The 19,715-nt window shown below is 37.9% G+C and overlaps 1 long non-coding RNA gene across 1 annotated transcript; it reads right to left on the bottom strand.

Moving 5' to 3' along the window:
- Positions 1-1,384: 1,384 nt before the first annotated feature.
- Positions 1,385-19,192, bottom strand: LOC125615985. Its single transcript, XR_007346583.1, has 3 exons — positions 19,126-19,192; positions 17,267-17,340; positions 1,385-1,881 (listed from the first exon to the last, which is right to left on the bottom strand). It is a non-coding gene; the product is annotated as an uncharacterized LOC125615985 (long non-coding RNA).
- Positions 19,193-19,715: the final 523 nt, after the last annotated feature.

The raw sequence follows: 19,715 nt of genomic DNA, 5'->3' as shown, positions 1-19,715 counted from the left end.
CTAAATTTATCATTCCAAACTAATGCAGGCTACTGAAAGCTCAGAATGTGACATTCTAGTAATCTTCTATTATTGGATTTTATTATCAATTAATGATTGCTAACATCAGTCAATATGTAGTTAATATCATCTGCCATCAAAAGAACAATAGCTTGGTAGGAATGTAAATGGTATAGCCACTATGGAAAATAGTATGGTAGTTCTTCAAAAGATACAAAATCAGAACTACCATATGATCTAGCAATGCCACTCTTGGGTACATATCCAAAGGAATTAAAAGCAGGATTTTGAAGAGATAATTTTACATGTATTATTGCAACATTATTCATAATAGTGAAGAGACAGAAGCAACCTAAATGTTCATCTACAGATAAAGAACATGTGATACACATACACAAATACACACACAGTCACATGCCACATACCACAACATGGATGAAGCTTAAAGACATTTTCTTAAAAGCTGGGCATGATGGTGCTTGCCTATCCTATAATTCAAGCAACTTCAGAGACTGAGGTAGGAAGATTTCTAGTTGGCGGTCAGCTTAGGCAACTTTGCAAGACCCTGTCACAATTTTTTTTAAAAGACAGTTTCCCAAATTAAATAAGTCACAAAAAGCTCTATGATTCCACTTACATGTGGTATCTCATGGAAAGACCAAGTAGAATGGTAGTTGCCAGGACAAGGGGAAGAGAGAGATGGGGTGTTGCTCTTCAACAAGATCAGAATTTCAGTTTTGCAAAATGAAAGAGACTAGAGATCTGTTGCACAGCATACGAATATAGTTAACACAACAGAATTGTGCACTTAAAATGGTTAAGATGATATGTATATTTTACCATAATTTTTTGAAAAGGACAATAACAGTTATATTAACATCCAAAATTTTCTTGGTTAAGGAAATGTTTGTAGGTTTAGTTTTTAAACCTTTTTTATCCTCATATAGAATGAGTCTTACAGACTGGACAGAGATTATTTACAAATTTGCATAAAAGATTGAGGCTAAATATGCATCATTATGTGCAAAGCCTAAAAGGCACAGAGTTATTTAAAATAGATTAAATGATGTGGAATAAAACTTTCAAAAGCTGTAATTGGAAGTGTCAGAAACCTTAGCTTTGAAACAAGTAACATTTAATCACACAGATTATACAGAAGCATAAATTTTTGTAGGTTGTTTTCTTCAATCAAATTTACATTTTAATCTGCTGAGACTGTTCATCACTTTTGGATGTCTGATACCAAGCAGCTTGTCAGAACTTATAAATGCAAGCTGCCTGCATTAGGAACAGAACTTTTCCTTTAAGCACAAAGATAATGAAAGTTTAATTAGAATACTTCAAGATCACAAGTGTCTGAAAGCAGTGAGATTAAAATAAAGGCCTTTTGTCTATCTGTAGTTCTTTTAGTTACTAAAAGTTAAAAAAAATCATTTATGCCCACAAAATGGCTTTGAGAGATAATAAAATGTATAACTTTCCAAAGATGGACACTTGAAAAAGAATACAAAAGGCTATACATCGTCGTTGGCAGAGGGCAACTGAGATATGTACATGTAAGTTCTCATCAAAAGTTGGGTTGGGAGGAAATGCATTGGGCCATTTTGGTAGACCTGCTGAACAAAAGGGCTTCAAGGAGAAGGAAGCCCCACAGAGCTGCAGGCTTTGGCAGTTCCTGCATAATGAATGCCAACTCCTCTTCATAGTTGTCCAGGGAATTTGTTTTCAATATGATCAGCTTCTGAAGCAACTCTTCATTTTGATTTTACCATCATCCCAGAAGGCTGCTGTCACCGTGAAGTACAACCATGTGGTTATTGAGGTCATGATAACAAAATGTGGTTTGTGTTTATTTGTATTCTCCTTCATAACACAAGTGCCCTAGGAAGATAAGTAGAAAAACAGATTAGTGAATCTGTACAAAGACATAACTTTCCCAGAATATGCATCTTTGGTCAGAGATGACAGTGACATGGGTGAAAATGTTGTAGTAATTAAGCATTTTTCCAAACTATCATGATGATACATTTTCCCTAAAATGCTTTAATGGATTTGTGCTTGTTTTACATGGGCTCAAGGGACAGAATACTTGGCATAAATTACTAGCATTTTTTAATTGGTTCACAAGAAAATAATCCCTTGGAAAAGGCTAGGGAGGAAACCATGACATGCATACTGTCAGGCACGCAATGTGCATCTACCACTCAGGAAGCACTGGACTTCCATACAAGTGATCCAAGCATGAAGAAAATCATCCCTGTCCTCCACCCAAGAAATAAATATATATATTTAAGGACTCAGATTTAAAAGTACCATGAAGAATCAAAGAATAAGTTTCCTGTTGGAAACAATTTCGTGCAAATTTCTCTTATTCTCTTTGTTTGCTACTGGGAATCTATCTGTATTAGTTTTTTTAAAATGACCCTTTTGTTTCATGAACATTCAGAATGGTAATTAATAGCTCCCCAATTCCATGTGAATGATAGTAGTCTGACAATTGATTTACTTTACCACTAGAGCATTTAATATTCACAAGTCCAATACTGTGTGGTGATTATAAAGGAAATTATAAAGTAGAATTCCTTGTTACTGAACATGTTCCTTGCTGCCTGTTCTCGAGCAATTCCTGACAGAAGGAGTGAAAAGATTTACTAGGGAACTTTCCTTAGTATCAGTATGGCTCAGTATAGATAACAGTGGGCTTTGGGATGGGGGTTAGGATGGTTTAAGATAGTTCAGTCCTGGTTGCCTTGAGGCTAAGATGTCTATGGGTCATCCAAATGGAAACATAAAGGAAGACCTAATATATTAGCATCCAAAGTTCACAATGGAGACCTGGACAGGAGATACAGACTTAAATATACAAGAGCAACTGATGTTGGCACAGGGGATGAGATCACCAAAGGAAACTGCAGTGTGAGAAGAGGCGAGGTGCATGCTGGAGTTTGAGTTTTACAAGAAGAATTTATGTTCGGTATGTTTATTGAGGAATGTGCTTAGCATCCAAATCTGCAGAGGAGTCGGGTGGTGAAGCAAGGTTAGGCAAAAGGAGAAGCTGAATTGCAATGTTATTCACCAATCTTAGCTAACCTTCCATGGTCTGAATTATATGTCCAAAATCATATTATGAAATTCAATCCACAATATGGTGGTGTTGGGGGTGGTTAAGCCATGAGTGCTCTATCCTAATGGATTGGGATTAGTATCCTTTCAAAAAACTAGGAGGAACTCATTCATCCTGTCCTCCATGTGGACATTCATAGAAGGCACTCTCAATGAGGAGCAGATCCTCACAAGACAGCACATTGGCTGGCACCACAGTCAAGACATTTGTTTTAGCTGCTGAATTGACTAAGATATAGATAGCCTAATTGGATCTCAGGAGGTGCATTTTTTTTGTCAGAATTGTCCCACATTTGGTCAAAATGACTAGGTCTGTATACTCTGTCATGATCACCCAGTTACTGGATATAAGTGTCCCAGGGAGGGTGAGAATTTACATGAGACTCATCTCTGCAACTAAGCTGAAAACTATCTATTGCCTGTACTCATGGAATCTATGGCAGAAGGTCCTTCCATAACAGGAGATCTGAGTGCCACATCTCCATGTCCACCACACAATAAATGGAGAAATCAGTCAAATGAGCAGAGAAAGAAATGCTTAAAGCTCAGAAGTCATAGTAGGATGATAAAAATTCTGTGCTGTTTTGGAAGAGTTAGAAGCCAGAGGATGAATAGTGTTAAGTGCTATATTTTTAAAATGCAGGTAAACTAGGGGTCAGCAAATATAGATAAATGTCAAGTCTTTCCAGCTACATACAGTAAGAGGTACATACCTTAAAGAGACATAATTTTTATATGAGTATGAAACACAAATGGTTCAAAAGTGGCATGAAGGACAAAAAGTTTGTAGAGATAAAAATCTCAGTCTGAATCTTTGTGGGATTAGAAGTATAGGTGAAATCCATTTATTGGGACCAATTAGATCCAGTTATCTTTAAAGGGAAGTTAACTTTCTGTTGAAGCAAGTGGTACAGTGGTTTCCAATAAGTCAAGAATGTCAAAGGTTTAATTTGTCACATTGAATGTTCCAGAGCACTATGGGAAGGCTTAGAAGAAAAATGGCAGGGAGAAAATGGAAGGGAAGAGAAGAGAAGGGAGAGGCAACGAGAAAATTAATCTTGAGACAGGTGAAAGCCAGCACACAGCAGCAGATGGAGGGAGATTATGAGAAAGGAGAGATGTACAAAGAGCTCTTCATGCTTTGGATGGGATAGTGAAGTATGATGAGGTTTTCCAAACTCCAAATTTCCAAAAGAACTTATCACAGCAGGCTCATTAGAAAGACACAAACTTTCTGGAAGCAGTTAATAATTTTGTTTAATAGAGTATTTCACAGGATTTGCATCTTGGGACAATGGGATTGATCTATTCTCAGAACACCCACAAGCACTAAGTACAGCAGCAACTGTGTTAGCTTTTCACTGCTGTAAAAAAAATACCTAAGATAAATCAACTTATAAAGAGGAAAGGTTTATTTAGTTTCACAGTTTGAGATTTGTGTCCATTGCCAATTGACCCCATTGCTTTTGAGCTTGTGATGAAGCAGTATATCATGACAGGAGCACTTGGCAGAGAAAGTGCTTACCTTATGAGGGCCAGGAAGCAAAGAGAAAACAAAAAACCTCCAAACAGCACCAGAGTCTTGGGAACAAGCCCTTAACACATGGGTCTTTGGGGGCTTGAAGTCTGTATTAAGATACAAACTATAGCATCAACTTTTAATATATTGAACGCCTTAATGGAAGGCACCAAGGTGTGGCATTCATCAAGGTCTGTCACAAGGTCAATGTCCTATTCTCTTCTTTTCCTCTTCTTTTTTGTTCTATTAATAAATAATACCTATGTATTGAGAGTTGCAGGTAACTGACCTAGGGCTTGAAGACAGAAAGATAAAAGAATGAAGTGCATTCCCACCCTTCAAATGCTCAGAGCAAAATTAATATAGTTATTTCAGTCAGGAAAAATGTTGCAAGACAGGCATGCAAATGAGCACTCTCAACCAGGATGAAATCAGAGCCAAATATGTGATGCAGATAAGTAAAGATTTTAATAAAAGTTGAGAAATGTCCCTTGGCACTGTTTTCTATGTATTTCCTATGACTGCTGCTGTCAGGTGTAACATTGCTAAGATATTAAGTGAGAAAAGGTTGGTGAAAATGGAGTCGGTGATAGATTTCAGGAAAAAAAAATACCTGCGTAATTATTATTCTGTTCATTCAAACCTCAGTGTGTTGCAGCAGAACCTGCCAACTGTTTAACATCTACCTTCTGGTCAGACTTTCCCCTCTCTAGGTGAGGAGGGATCACTTGTCCTCCACGGAGGCAAGGCATTCGCTGCCCTTCATGGAACATGCCTGTGCCATTGTCCTGTGCTTCCTCTACCTGCTGTCTTCTCATCAGCTGACAAGTCTTGGTAAAACAACCCAATGGGAGTGTTTTGTTTGGGACACACAGCAAAACAGGTCTAGCTTGCCCTTCTCCCCAAAATCTGCCACCTGCTTTCATCAAAACCAGGTTCTCACTAGCATATTTCTCTAGCCTAGCGACTCAACAAGAGGCTTCAACTCTCATTACTGACACAGATTTTAAACCGCTACAATTTATTCACTAGACATTATTGAAGGCCTACTGGAGCTGGGAAATTCAATATGGTAAAGGCAGACTCCCTTCACTGAAGCCTTGAGGAGGGAGGAACATCAACAAAATGGTCTCTGAGGGCTCGAATGCTTGGGCAGCACGAGACATAGTCATTCTGTTTACTTCTTTCATGTTATTATAAAAACCTTGAAATAGTTAACAGTTATAAACCAAATCCTATTTGCATGATTATACACATTAATATTTAACATACACAAACATGTCACTCTTTCATATAATAACCAAACAAAGATATTCAATTCTGGAAGTTAAGTAGATAAGTTCACATTTTACTTAATAAATCTGTGTGTGGGTAGTGAGGTCTTTTGTAGGTTTCTGGTAGGTCTAGAAGGTTTCTTTGTAGGTCTCATGCCTATTTCTTTAGCCTTCCCTGGGATTCTATGAGCTTCCCTAAAAGTTTCTAGTAAATTACCTTTAAAAAAAAATTCATCCAGAGTTAGTTTGTTTCTTTCAGCCAAAGAACTCAAAACTGATACTACAGTCATCATCCAAGGGCAGCTAGAAGCCCATGTGGCTGCAAAACTGAAGAGAAACATCAAAATCACATGTAATCGATGTAAGTCCCAGAGTATACACCTTCAGGGCAGACATCGCAAGTTGCAGGCATTAGTTTGTGACAGAGCTGCTTCTCACTTATACGCTTTGGTATAGACACGAGGATTTAGTTACTTGGTAATGGTAAATAATGTTTCTGAAAATGTAGGAGAGGTCATGTACAACATAACTAAAATTCAAAGGGGCAGGAGGTCACTGTCATAGAGAGATACAGAAACAGTGCTGTGGACTCCAAAGTAAGATACTGTTTATAGTCAGAGAAAACAAGGAGGAATCTCAAAGGGAGAAAAGGTTGGGCCAGGTGTTAAAGAGAACTCAGAGCTGGGCAAGCAAGAGGAGCAAGGAAGTCACAGTGACGGAGCAGCTACTGATTCAGCTTAGGGTCAGTGATGAGAAGCAGTGAAAGTCAAGACTGGAAAAGCAGCCTGCCAGTTTCTTGAACTAGGAAGCCGGCTCCTTTCATCTCTAACATCCTCTCTGATCAGAGGGTTGGCATTGCCTTTTCTACACTCTGCTGAGAATTCTCAAGCCCAGTCCTAGATCTATGGACAAAAATGTGAAGATGAATTGTGGATTTCTATAATTGACCCGGGGCAAAGGGGAAAGGGACAGCGAAGGAAGGTATGTCCTATGTCTGTCAACCCAAAGGCTCATCAGCTGGCCCAATAGCTAGATTGGTAAGGAGGGAAATGCATAGGGATTGAAGGAAAAAATGTTGGAGGACACACACACACACATTCATGAGTGCCCCCACGCGCGTGTGTACACGCGCATGTGCATACACTCTCGTGTGGCACTGAAGCAAACATTGGATTTCATCCACCATTCTACTTACTGACTAATCAGTTTTCTGTTCTGTCTGCTGAGTTTTGATCTCCAGTTTTTGTTTGTTTTGCAGTACTAGATAGCGAACCTAGGGGTATACTGCTGCTGAGTTACATCATCAGCCCATTTATTTATTTATGTATTTATTTAGAGATAGGGTCTTGCTAAATTGCCCAGCCTGGCCCTCTGATCCTCAGGCCTCAGCCTCCTGTGTGGCTGGGATTATAGGCCTGTGACACCACACCCAGCTCCCTGATGCCTTTTGTAACTCTATCTGCCTTCCTTTCTTGCCCCTACTGAGTCCCCACATCACTTTATAATAAAAATAGAAAAATAAGTTAAATTAAATAGTTATGATTTTTAAAAAAAGCATAGTGAGATCTACATGCACTGATCAATATGTGCAGCAGAATTATATATATTATATACAATTAAATATATATTATATATAATTTATATTATATTATATATAATTAAGCATATAAATATATTATATATAATTATATGTATTATATATAATTAAATATAAAAATAAGTTTGCAATAGTGTGTGTGGGGGAGCTATTCATATATTTTCTTTTGAACATTTATGAGAATTTCCTTCAAGAATACACAGAAACCATTAATGGTTATCTTTACTCAGAAGGGCTGAAATGATTTCATTCCAGTTTAAATTTTCTGCATTCTAAAATTTTTCTAACCATGTACTTTCTAAACATATCTTTAAATATTTGATTTCAATACTGGAGATGAACCCAGGGGTACTTTACCACTAAACTACCTTCCCAACCCTATTTATATATTTATTTATTGAGACATGTGTCAGTCAGATTTTGTTGCTGTGTCCAAAACACCTGACAAGAATCACTTAGAGGAGGTAAAGTTTATCTTGGCTCATAGTCTCAGAGATTCAGTCCATGGTAGGCCAATTCCATTACTCTGGGACCAAAGTAAGGCAGAAGGGCATGGCAGAGTGAAACTGCTCGGAATATGGTCCTAGAGGCAGAAAGAGGGAGGGGGGAAGGGGCCACATGAAAGAGGAGACCTTCCAGGGCACACCTCAGTGACCCACCTCCTCTAGCCAAGCTCCTGCTGCCTATAGTTAGCACTTGGTCAGTCTATTCAAATAAGATAGGCTGATTTGATTACAGCTCTCACAATCTAATCATTTCATATCTGAATATTCCTGCATTAATGCAGGAACTTTTGGAGGACATATCATTTCCAAACTATAACATTCCACCCCTTGCCCCTAAAAGCTCAAGTCCATCTCACAATGCAAAATGCATTTAGTTCCTCTCCAAGAGTCTCATAGTATTAACAGTTACAGCACTGTCCAAAATTTCAAGAGTCTCCTCTGAGACTCAAGGCAAACTCTTGGCTGTGAGCCTTTTTAAAAATCCAAAGCAAGTTACATATATCCAATACACAGTAGCACTGAGCTTAGAAAGAGGGGATGATGCCAAAAGAAGACTGAAACTCAGTCGGGCAAACAAGTCCCATAACTCAACTTACAGCATCTAAGACATACGGCTGTGCGACGTTATTGCCAAACAGCTTGGGTAGCTTGACCTCTTGGCCCTGCCAGTTGCAGAGCACATAGATTCTCTTTTAGCCTGCTCTCCCTGCAGCTCTCTCCGTCTTCAGCAGACAGTCCACGTTACTGGTGTCTCTTAATTCCCGGAGGCTCCATTCCAGCTTTGACTTCACCTTCACAGTTTGAGGAATCACCCTCTCAGGGGCAGCCCAAGGGGACTCCAACCCTGCAACACTTTGCCTGGCCTCCCGGGCCTTCCTCTGAAATCTCAGCGGAAGTCTCCAGGACCCCTTAATTCCAGCATCTTGCATTCCTGAAGAACCACCAACATGTGGGCGATGCCAAGGCCTATTGCCAGCTCAAGCAGTAACTAGGCCACCTGGAATCTCAGTTGCTGTGGCTTTTGAGTGCCTGGGTGGCTGAGTGTGGTGAACCGACTTCCTACACCCCCTGGGCAAGCAGGGCACTGCTGTGGTCTCCTGGTATTTAGCTTCAACACAGCATGGAGAGATTCTTTGCTCACAACTGGCTACATACCTTTAAGATGTTTTAAGGAAACTTGACTGTTTTGTACTGACCTTTCTGAAAGCCATTGCATAGGAGCTATACCTACCCACTAAGAGCCTGGTCTCTGATAGACATATGGTAGAGATTTGGCTCCTTGCACTATGAACCTTACCATTAATTCCTTGGTGAAGCATTTCCACTATCTTTTTTCGTGGGGAGACTATGTCAGGGAATGAACCCATGGGCAGTTAACTGCTGAGCTATATCCCCAGTTCTTTTTATTTTTTGTTTTGAGACATGGTCTCACTAAGTTGCTTAGAACCTCGCTAAATTGCTGAGGCTGACCTTGAGCTTGCAATCCTGCCTCAGCCTCCTGAGTTTCTGGGATTACAGATGTATACCACCATACTTGGCTGCATTCCCACTGTCTTCAAGATATTTTCATAGATCCCACTTTCCTTTAATTATCATTCTTGCCCTAATCTAGAAACATTTGTCATCATTTCCTAAATATCTGGTATAAAACTTGGAAACCAAACTGGATACAGTATTCTCTAGAAGCAGAATATAATAAGTGGTTCTTCTTAACTATGGCAGGTAGTACATATATAACCTGGTTCAGAGTACAAAAGATTTATTTTATAAAACTTACATTAATTTTGAACTGACCTCAATTCTACCAGTCCCTGATATGTGGTACATACTCACTGTTTGTTGAATGAATATATAAATGAATAAATTTATTGGAGCAAAACTAAAAGTTAGCAAGTCCATCTCCCTACTTATTGCATTAATCCTGACTATGACACAACCAGTTCTCTCAGACCATCCTAAGAGTCTGTTTACCTTTAAATAAAAATAATGGCCACTAAGAAGACTAGGTGTCCTGTCTTCCAAGCTGGTCTTGAATTTAAATGTTCTATCATATTGTTAGATCCCAAATTACCATTTTTGTTTCAGAAAATATGACTACTCTATATGTTTTCTAGTGTTACTTTCATTAGTAGATTATTTTTGTTAATTTTTACTTTTCTTTCTCTTTTTATCTTCTAAATCTTCAAAAGAAAGTCGGGAAAGTTTTCCATGAAAGAATGAAGCAGAGGGCAGGAGGAAATAATATCCCAAACACCTTGAAATTTTTTGCAAGAGTCCTCCATAGCACAAAATACAACCTGACTATGCAGTGAACTGGGCCAACTACCTGGGTGGATTGACAACTATCTGGGTGCTCCTTCAGATGTGGGATTCACAACAACAACCTAAGGGTCAATGAGTCAGCCCCGGAGACAATACTGATTTTGTTGTATTGTCACCATAATGAATGTGCTGCTCTCAAATCACAGACCTTTACTGTACAATTCTAAATTGACAGCTATATACCATGATACCATAGGGCTGAAGTCTGTAGCCTCTGGAAACCTTTGATTTGAACATAACAATTAACTTGAGGCTAACATACAGTTTTGTTCTATAATCACTCTGACATGTGGTTGAGTTATAGGTTTTTAAATGTGTGCAAATTGCAAATGAGTTTCCACACACATCTCCATTTTAACTCAAATGACACCAGTTAACACAGGCTCCAAGATGTGGTGGTACCAGCCCACCGACGTAGGTAGAGTTTCCAAACTCTACCTGGACTTGGGGCTTTGATTGGCTGTTCTCTCTGAATTTCTGATTCAAACATATTTCCTGTGGCTCCTCTTGTCTCTGTCTAAAGGAGGGCTTGCAAGAATTTGGGCAAAATTTAGAGGTGAGAATTTCTCAAATGTAGAAAATATGTATATTTTTTAAATTTAGAAATAGTTCTTGCCTTCAAAAAAAAAAGATCAAATTCTGGAATTTGTAATTCTATGAACTTTCTCTTTAAGACAGTCTGCTAAGTAGGCACTCAGATTTTTATAAACATCAGAGGGCTCTGAGTAGATTCTGTTGAGGTATTATTCTTTTTAAAACACCTATTTCTTGGTTTGTAGCACAGCGTTAAAATGATTGATTGAGCAAATAAGTTTATAGTGGTTGAGCCAACTACAAATCACACATCATTTTGTAGCATTAAATTTTTTGCCTGTTGCAAAATAAATAAATAAATAAAATAAAAAATGTTAAAAAGCCACACACCCACAATTCTTAATGACAACACAGAGGGAAATGGGTGATTTTTGCATCAATCAAATGTTTCTGTTTTTCTTAGAGACAATTTCCAGTCCCAAAGCCTCTATAATGGTGAGCTGAGAGCTAGATATCTCATTTCTCCTTTCTGGGTGACTTCCAGCAACATTTGCAGTAGAACAAACACATCCTTCATCCTTAATACACTTATAGCTGAAGATCAAAAAAAGCACAATGCACTGCTATCAGGATACATCATTTGTTTCAAAATGCTATTTAAGTAGCTCGTGCCTTTAGCCACCTCAGACAGCAGAGTTTTCAAGTCAGTTCTTTACACATCAATTAAGTACCTTATGTTTTCAGGTTATGCAGCAGAGATGAATAAAACTTAACACAGCCCCTGTGAATTTGATTTTACAGGTGGGGAGATATGAAGGGCAGGCAGCAAGAAATGACAACACAGTGTGACAAATGCATTAATGAGTGCGAGTAAAAGAAATAAGAAAAGAGGACCATCACGGTGAGCAGGTGGTGGTTATCACCTTTTTGGAGTTCACAGAGGAATGTCAGAATTACACTTTGAGAAATCAGTAATTCTCATTGCAAAGAATTTTGGATGTGGGCACACTGAGCAGAGGTGGCAATATCCATATATGAAGAGTCACAGAGTTATGAACAGAAGCAAATGGAAGATGCCCAAATCTAATGTAAAGATTTGCAGATCAGACGCAGTGCAGTGGGAGGTGAGACAGGAGGAAGGGCTGTATAAATGGGACGAGGTACTTTGTTTATTCACATTTTCAATCAAAAACTAGACATTTTCCCTCTCCATTTTGAAAATCCCCTAGTTGGGCTATACTTATCAGATGGAAAAAAAAATCAAATACCAAATATTAAAGGCAGACTTGTTTTTCTCAACTTTTTCCCTTTCAAAGATGGCTATCTATTAAATCAAGGTTAGTGTGATCTGGCTTTGGAGTCAGGAAGGTCTGAATACCATGTTTGATTCTGCCATGGGAATCCTGGCAAGTTATTAAAACTTTGTTTCTATTGTCCCACCTGTGTTCTGTTAGTCAGTTTTCTATCACTGTGACAAAATACCTGAGATAATCAACGTATAAGAGGGAAACATTTATTTTGGTTCACAGCCTTGGAGGTTCAGTCAATGGTCCATTGTCACAGTTGCTTTGGGGCCTGTGGCAAGGCAATATTTCATGACAGGAGCATATGGTAGAGGAAGTTCTTGCTTCATGGTAACTGGGAAGCAAAGAGGAAGAGGAAGTACAGAACCCTACATTTCTCTTGGAGGATACAAACCCAGTGACTTATTTTCTTCCCAGTAGGCCCTACCCCCTTGAAGTTTCCACCACCTCACAGTAGCATCTGGAACAAAGCCTTTAACATGTGGGCCTTGGGGGACATTAGCCATACCATAGTATGTGTTATGGTTGCTGTGGGAATTAAATAACGTATAGTTAAATCAGTGACTGGAATGTAGTGTCAGAACCACAATAAATACTGTTGGTTTTATCCATTAGCATAATATTGCTTTAGTACCAGTTGGATAAATGCACTATTTCATTATAACTCCCTTCAACCAAACCCTGTGACAATAGGGTGGAAATCAGGAAGCAAGCCGCATGCCTGGGAGCCTTGAACTATACTAAGGTGGAACTACAGGATCCTGAAGATGGATGAGGGCCTGCTCCCGACATCCCATCACCTGCTTCCATTGGGACTCTGTCAGGCTCCTAAATGTGTAAGCAAAACCGTCCATAAGGTTGTAAGAGCATTCTCAGAAAATCCCAAGGGTGTACATGGAAATCATGGCCTCTCCCACTCTAGCAGCATACTAGTTTGGGGAATAGGGAATCAGAGTTGTTAAGCCTGCTCCCTCACACTGCCCTCTCCATTGCATTTGATCAAGTCTTGAGCCTGAAATCCACAGAGTATAATGAAAATAGCCTTATTGGAAAAATCTGAGAATATTTATTTCCTCCAGAAATATTTTCTCAAACAACTTTAGCTATTTATTCAACCTTGCATCTTAGAAGAAAATTAGATGTTCAGGCAAAAATACCCTAATGGGAATATCAGAGCTGATTTCCCAAGAATAAAGAATTTCTTCAGAGCAGAGAGAGGAAATGCCTCAGGCCTATATTCTAATATGAGAATCATATGTTTGTGGCTGAGAATCAGCTGTATTTGAGATGTATCTGGAGTTTTTACAGTGCTAACTTCCATAATTTCTACTTTGAAAGCATGTTAGACTTATTAACTAAAGGATAACTGGAAATCTATCAGAGATGAAACTGCCTTTATCATCTCCAGTATGTTCAGCATTTCCAGAATGTATATCCCACACCATCCTTACCAGCTCCTCCTTATTACATTCTGGGGCAAGGTTTTCATGCTTTCTTCACATGTGTAGACTGGATACATGAGGTCACTGGGGAAAGCCAATTACCAACATCAAATGTTATTAAAGGTAACTTATGAACTGAAAGTCATTGCCTAGCTGCCGGGTCTTGAACTTCCTAACCACAGCAATCAACAACTATTTTGGTAATATCTAGTTTGTATAAAGAATTGTGCTAAGTAGTGTGCAAAATTTTATGCTCTGTGAGATTAACAATTTTGTAATGGATGGAGGAAAGTTTACAGAAATCAGCACATCAAACTTAGAGCAAACAACAGACTCAAAGTAATAAAATGTCATTGAAATAGCCCAGAATTTAAAATGGCATATACTGCTATGTAACTTAATATTTGTGTGAAAGTGCAGGAATTAATTTTACTTTGCTAAACCTTAGTTTTCTCACCTCTAAACTGAGGATCAAGCTCATGGGAGCATTGTAGGATTCAGCAAGATAAAATATATGGAAATATATATATATATATATATATATATATATATTAGATCGNTATATATATATATATATATATATATATATATAGGTGGATACATATACTTATTTTATTCAGTTGAAGCTTATTACTTAAAATGGATCTTATCACTTGATTGTTCCCTTATTTGTCAGACTATAAAACTAAAACAACTGTAAGAAAATGCCTCTAGTTAGTTGCATAGCTAGGAATTTGTTTCTTGATTTGTCCTGTCATATTAACTCATTCCCTATGTATTTTTTTAAATATATTTTTTTTAGTTGTAAATGGACACAATATCTTCATTTTACTTATTTTTATGTGGTGCCAAGGATCGAACCCAGTGCCTTGCAAGTGCTGGGCAAGCACTCTACTAGACAAGGGCTCTACTACAAACCTTCCCAGCCCTCCCTACATGTCTTTTAGGAAAGACAAAATATCTGGGTAAGACAGAAAGTTGAAATAAACATATGTAAACAACTTCCTGAAATTATTTAAATGAATTTCCCTTCTAACATTTAACAACATAAACAACGTGAAATCTGATATAATTTCACATGAAGAAGGATTGGGCAGTTAGGGAAACTAGATTTGTCAGATTTCATGGAGGTCTGGGTCTGCAAAATTTCAAATATAGATGCTCCTTGATTTATGATGGAGCCATGTCCTGATAAAACCATCATAAATTGAAAATATAGTGAATCAAAAGCACCTTTGATACTTCTAACCTACTGAGCATCCTTGCCTAGCAACACAGCACCCTGTGGAGTGTCAGTTGTTCACACTGTGATCATGTGGCAGACTTGGACCTGTGGCTACCTCCAGTTCGCACATCCATGGAAAAGATCAAAATTCCAAGTGTGCCATTTCTACTGAATGCATATGGCTCTCACACCATCTTAAAGCTGAAAAATTTTAAATTGAACCATTGTAAGTTAACGACCCTCTGGAATGGCTCAACATCTTCTTTTGCCACATAAGAGCATTTTAAAAACTACTGTCATTCACTAACACCATTATTCATGAAAGAAATGATATTCTAGCTCATTCACCCCCAAATAGAAAGGATATAATCTCAGAATAAAGGATCTTACAAGTTAAATAGTTTTATGTAAAACTATGTAAGTAAAGTTTATGGAAACATTTTTCTCAGTCCATTGTGAGAAAGTTAGGAAGTTCTTCCATATGAGAGGAAAACATTGACCTCACTAGAACTTTCCTGATAGTATCAGTATGGGTAGTATTTCTTCCACAACATACAACAAATCCAGCACCAAGTCTGTAGATTCTTAGATAAAGACACTCTTGGAGTAGAGACACCCAATGGAAGTAGAAGGAACCTATGTCTTGAAGCAAAAAGAGCATAACAAAATATCTAAAAAACACAACTTAGTATTTCAGAAAACTACTAACAAACTTCTATGCCCAGAACTATTTTCAAAGATAAGGTTGGTGTGAGGGGTGTAACTCAATGGTAGAGACCATGCTTACCTTGTGTGAGGCCCTGGATTCCATATTCAGCACACACACACACAAAAAAAAAAAAAGAAAGAAAGAAAGAAAAATAAAAATAAAAAAAAGGTAGCTTTTGTTTGTTTGTTTGTTTGTTTTGGTCACTATCATTTTTAAGTGATGACAAAAGCAGGACTACTTGAGTACAGAGTAACTATTAATTCATATATTACTACATTCATATATTATTACGTTTCTGCTTCATAGCTAAATGTCACAGAAGACCCTATGATAAAAGATGGTTTAATATGAGAAAAGCATACAAATTGATTAAATAGACATTTTATGTGACAGAGGAGACTTCATAAAGAGATGTAGACCAAAAGATATTGTTAAACCTAGCTGTTTCAATGCTAGATTTAATGAAGAGTTTGGAGTCACATGGAAATAGGATAGAACATAGATCATGAGTGAATTTGGGGAATGGAGTAAGCCCTGTAACTTTATAATACTTTAAATTTTTTTTTAGACATCAACTTTAATGCTGCTTATTATTCCGTCAAATGTAGTTAACTAGTCCTTTATTCACACTTATGTGAATATCTTTATGCATACTCTGGTTATTTCCCAAAGGTGGCTGCCTAGAAACAGGACTCTGTGGCAACAGATATAAACAATTTAATATTCTTGGTGTATATAGTTAAATTTCCCTCAGAAATACGAATTCAATGTATGAGAACTTTGCTTCAGTAGTCTTCCTAACAGTGAATATCATCAACTACCATTAAATTAAACATCCTAATCATCATTTACAATGAAGATCAGGCAAGAATCAGCAGATATTTGAGAGTTAAAGAAAAGATGAATAAGTAAATAACTAACCTTGGAGAAAACATATAATTCAGAGGATAGGAGGGAATTTTAAAATTTTTTGTTCATATCTTCAGAGAAATATAAAAAGATATTGAAAACACTAAACAAACTATAGGCTACCGTCAAAGAAGAGTTGTTGTTGTTGTTGTTTTAAGACATTTCTTGGTAATTAAAAAAGAGAATTGCCAAAATAAAAATAATAATAATAAAAGTACTGAGAAATGCACTTGCAAAAATCTCACAAAATACAGAAGGGAAAATAATAGAAAATCTGAGTGACTCGCTATGTGTTCTGGTCCATCTTAACCCAGAAAATAACAATTTAGATTTCAGAAACTGGGGTTAGGTGGGAGAAGGGTGGAAGAAAACATAAAGATCAAAAATGTTCACATGAAATCAGTGAGTCAACAAAGTTGGCAAATCAAAGGAGAGAGCCTTACATGGCCACTCAGTTGCCCCCAGAACCAGAACTATAGAAATGATGAACATTGGGGGCTGCAGGGTGAACAGAGGAGTATGAGTTAAGCCTTCATCTTGTTTGTAGTCAGACAAAAGATGTCATCCAGGATCCTTAAGAATTAAAGGTATTTCTTGTTACTGGGTTAGCAGTCAGAAAGAACTACAGACTAAAATTGTTCATCGTCATTTAAAATCATTACTTATCAGTTTTTACTGTTGGAATGTCTTTCAAGGTTCACGTAATCACCTTATAAAAATTTTGGCAAGATAAGATAACACACCAAGCTGTTTCCCACATGCAAATGTATCCTTACACTTTGTCAAGGAACTGACAGCATACCGTTTTGGAGACAGTAGGTGGAAAGATGTGGATTCATCTCAGAAGTCTTCATTGTAGTCATCTGCAAGAGAGCCCTTGGGAGAAAGGTATGAGAAAAAGGAAAAGATACAAGAGAGAGATGAGTGGATGAATCGAATCCACGGTGTATTCCATAGGTGTAGACAAGTAGGGCGTTGGGAAGCACATAGATAATGCATTTTTGAGAGGTGCAGTGAGGGAAATTACATGGATCAATCATAAATATGAAGGAAGAACAGATAAGAGAGGAGCCTGTTAGGCCAGAAATATTTGGTGAAAGAACTTGAAGGTGGTCAAAAGGTGTAGGTTTTAACCGTAGGTTCACTTGTCAAAATTTTTCAAGGATGAGTGGGGATATAGCTCAGAGGTCCAGCATTTAAAAAATATATTCTTGAAGAGAACTAGAAGACACTCAAAAATATTCAGATACACATACATACTCTGTAAATTACTCCTCTGCAGGAAGAATATCTTTGCCTGAAATGAATATCTGTTTTCTGCCCACATCAAAGTTATTCTACCAGTAGTTCAGTCTACCGGGATCAGACAAATATGAATACTTTTGTTATATATTTGTTATGGTTGTCCACATTCAAAGCAATGACTCAAAGCTTCAGTATCCAGAGTAATTTTAGGACACCATTCTGTCAGCCATTAGTGTTTGCACCTGGGAAGAATATTATCTTGCCTATTGACCAGAGCTCCATCTTATTAATTAAGAGAAAAGGATAAGTTTTTTTTTGTTGTTTGTTTTGTTTTGCTTTGTTTTTTAAAAATCTACTGTGTGCTAATAGAAGCTGATGCTGGTAGAATGGGAAAGAACTTTCCTTTGAGGAGACAGGAAAAATTTTAGGATAATAGCATCTTCCTTTGCATAAATTTCTAATTCTCTTTCCATTATCATCACTAAAAACAATTCGCTTAGAGAGCTTAGGTTCATACTCACTAGTGATCTTATTGGGTAGGAGAAGAGTATATATTTAACCCTATTTTTTTCTAGCCCAAAAGCAGGAAGGAGTGTTTAAGAGGTAGACTCTGGAGTTAGAGCAACTTGGCTCAAATCATGACTCCTCAACGTATTAGCCATGTGACCTTGAGCTAGTTACCTAACCTCTGGTTGCCTCAGTTTCCTCATCTTTAAAATGGGGACTACACTAATACCTACAGTGTAGGGAACTTGGGAGCTAAATAATATAATATCTGGAAATGCTTCGCTAGGTTTCTGGCTCCTCCTATTATTTTTTAACTATTTAAAATCGCCATTCTCTCATCTATAAAAAAGAGGATAATTATTTTGCCTAACTTACCATGTTGATGTGAACATAAAAAGAGATAAAAAAATCACAAGGCTTAGCAAATAATAAACCTTGGATAAATGCTAGCTGTAATTTATTACTCTGACTTTTCAACAAAAGAGCAGTTATAATTTCAAATATGGTCTCTTCAGAATGTTCTTCAGAAACACTGCCACCTAGTGACACATCCACATCTTGTCCAAGGTTCCCTCTCAGAAGCTCTGGCTCTCTGACCTTTCATTGTTTCTGGCTTGTTGATAGAGTGGGCTCTGCTCAGTCCTTTGAAGAGGAACTCTGAATCCGTGGGTCACTGCTGGTCGGCCTCTGCTGCCTGCCGTGGGCTCAGGGAGCTGGGTCCAAATGGAAGGAAAATGCAATGCAATCGTCTGCCTGTGTGTGCTCGGTTTCTGACAATCCATTTACTTCTCTCCTAACTGGGTGGACTCAACTATGGACATAATGTTTCCTTAAGCAAAACTAACCTGAAAAATAATGAAAAATCCCCAGAACAGCAAAGCACAGAGAATTAGCTGATGCATTACTCACAAAGCCATTGCACAGCAGATCACTTTGGGGTGGTTAAAACCGATAAGGAAAAGCCATGGCAATTAAACACTAGGTCACATGGGGCAGGCAGCCAGGGAAGGAAGTATTATCTCAGTTATGCAGGAGCAGGCGCCAGTGCTGCAGAGCCCAGCAGCTCTCCGAAGCCTTCCTGTGTTCATGAACCAGAACAGAAATGGCCTGAAAACAAACTGGGCAGGTTGAACCTCATTTAAAGATCAGACCCAAAAAATGATAACTAAGGGGTGACCTATGCTTGAAAATCGTATGTTTTTAGTCTTGCTGCTTTTTGGAGGCAAAGCACATTCCAGTAAATTATTCCTCAGGCTTTGATATTGAGGAAATTTCCCAAGTTCATGAAGATTCTTGAGAATCTTTTGTTTCAATTACTCAGGTAATACAAGTAAAATGTCTGAGAGTGGTAACAAAAGAAGGAGGTGAGGTACTCAATTGCCTAGATTTCTATTTCTGCTTTCTGTGTGACATTATAATAAGGCACCCTGGTCTCCAAATCTTGGCACCATCCTCATTTCAAGAGCCCTCAGTTGACCTCCTTAATGATAAAGTCAGAT

Source organism: Marmota marmota, unplaced genomic scaffold (genome assembly GCF_001458135.2).
Source record: "Marmota marmota marmota unplaced genomic scaffold, marMar, whole genome shotgun sequence".
In the NCBI taxonomy this organism is placed as follows: domain Eukaryota; kingdom Metazoa; phylum Chordata; class Mammalia; order Rodentia; family Sciuridae; genus Marmota; species Marmota marmota.
This window is presented reverse-complemented; position numbering and strand designations above follow the sequence as displayed.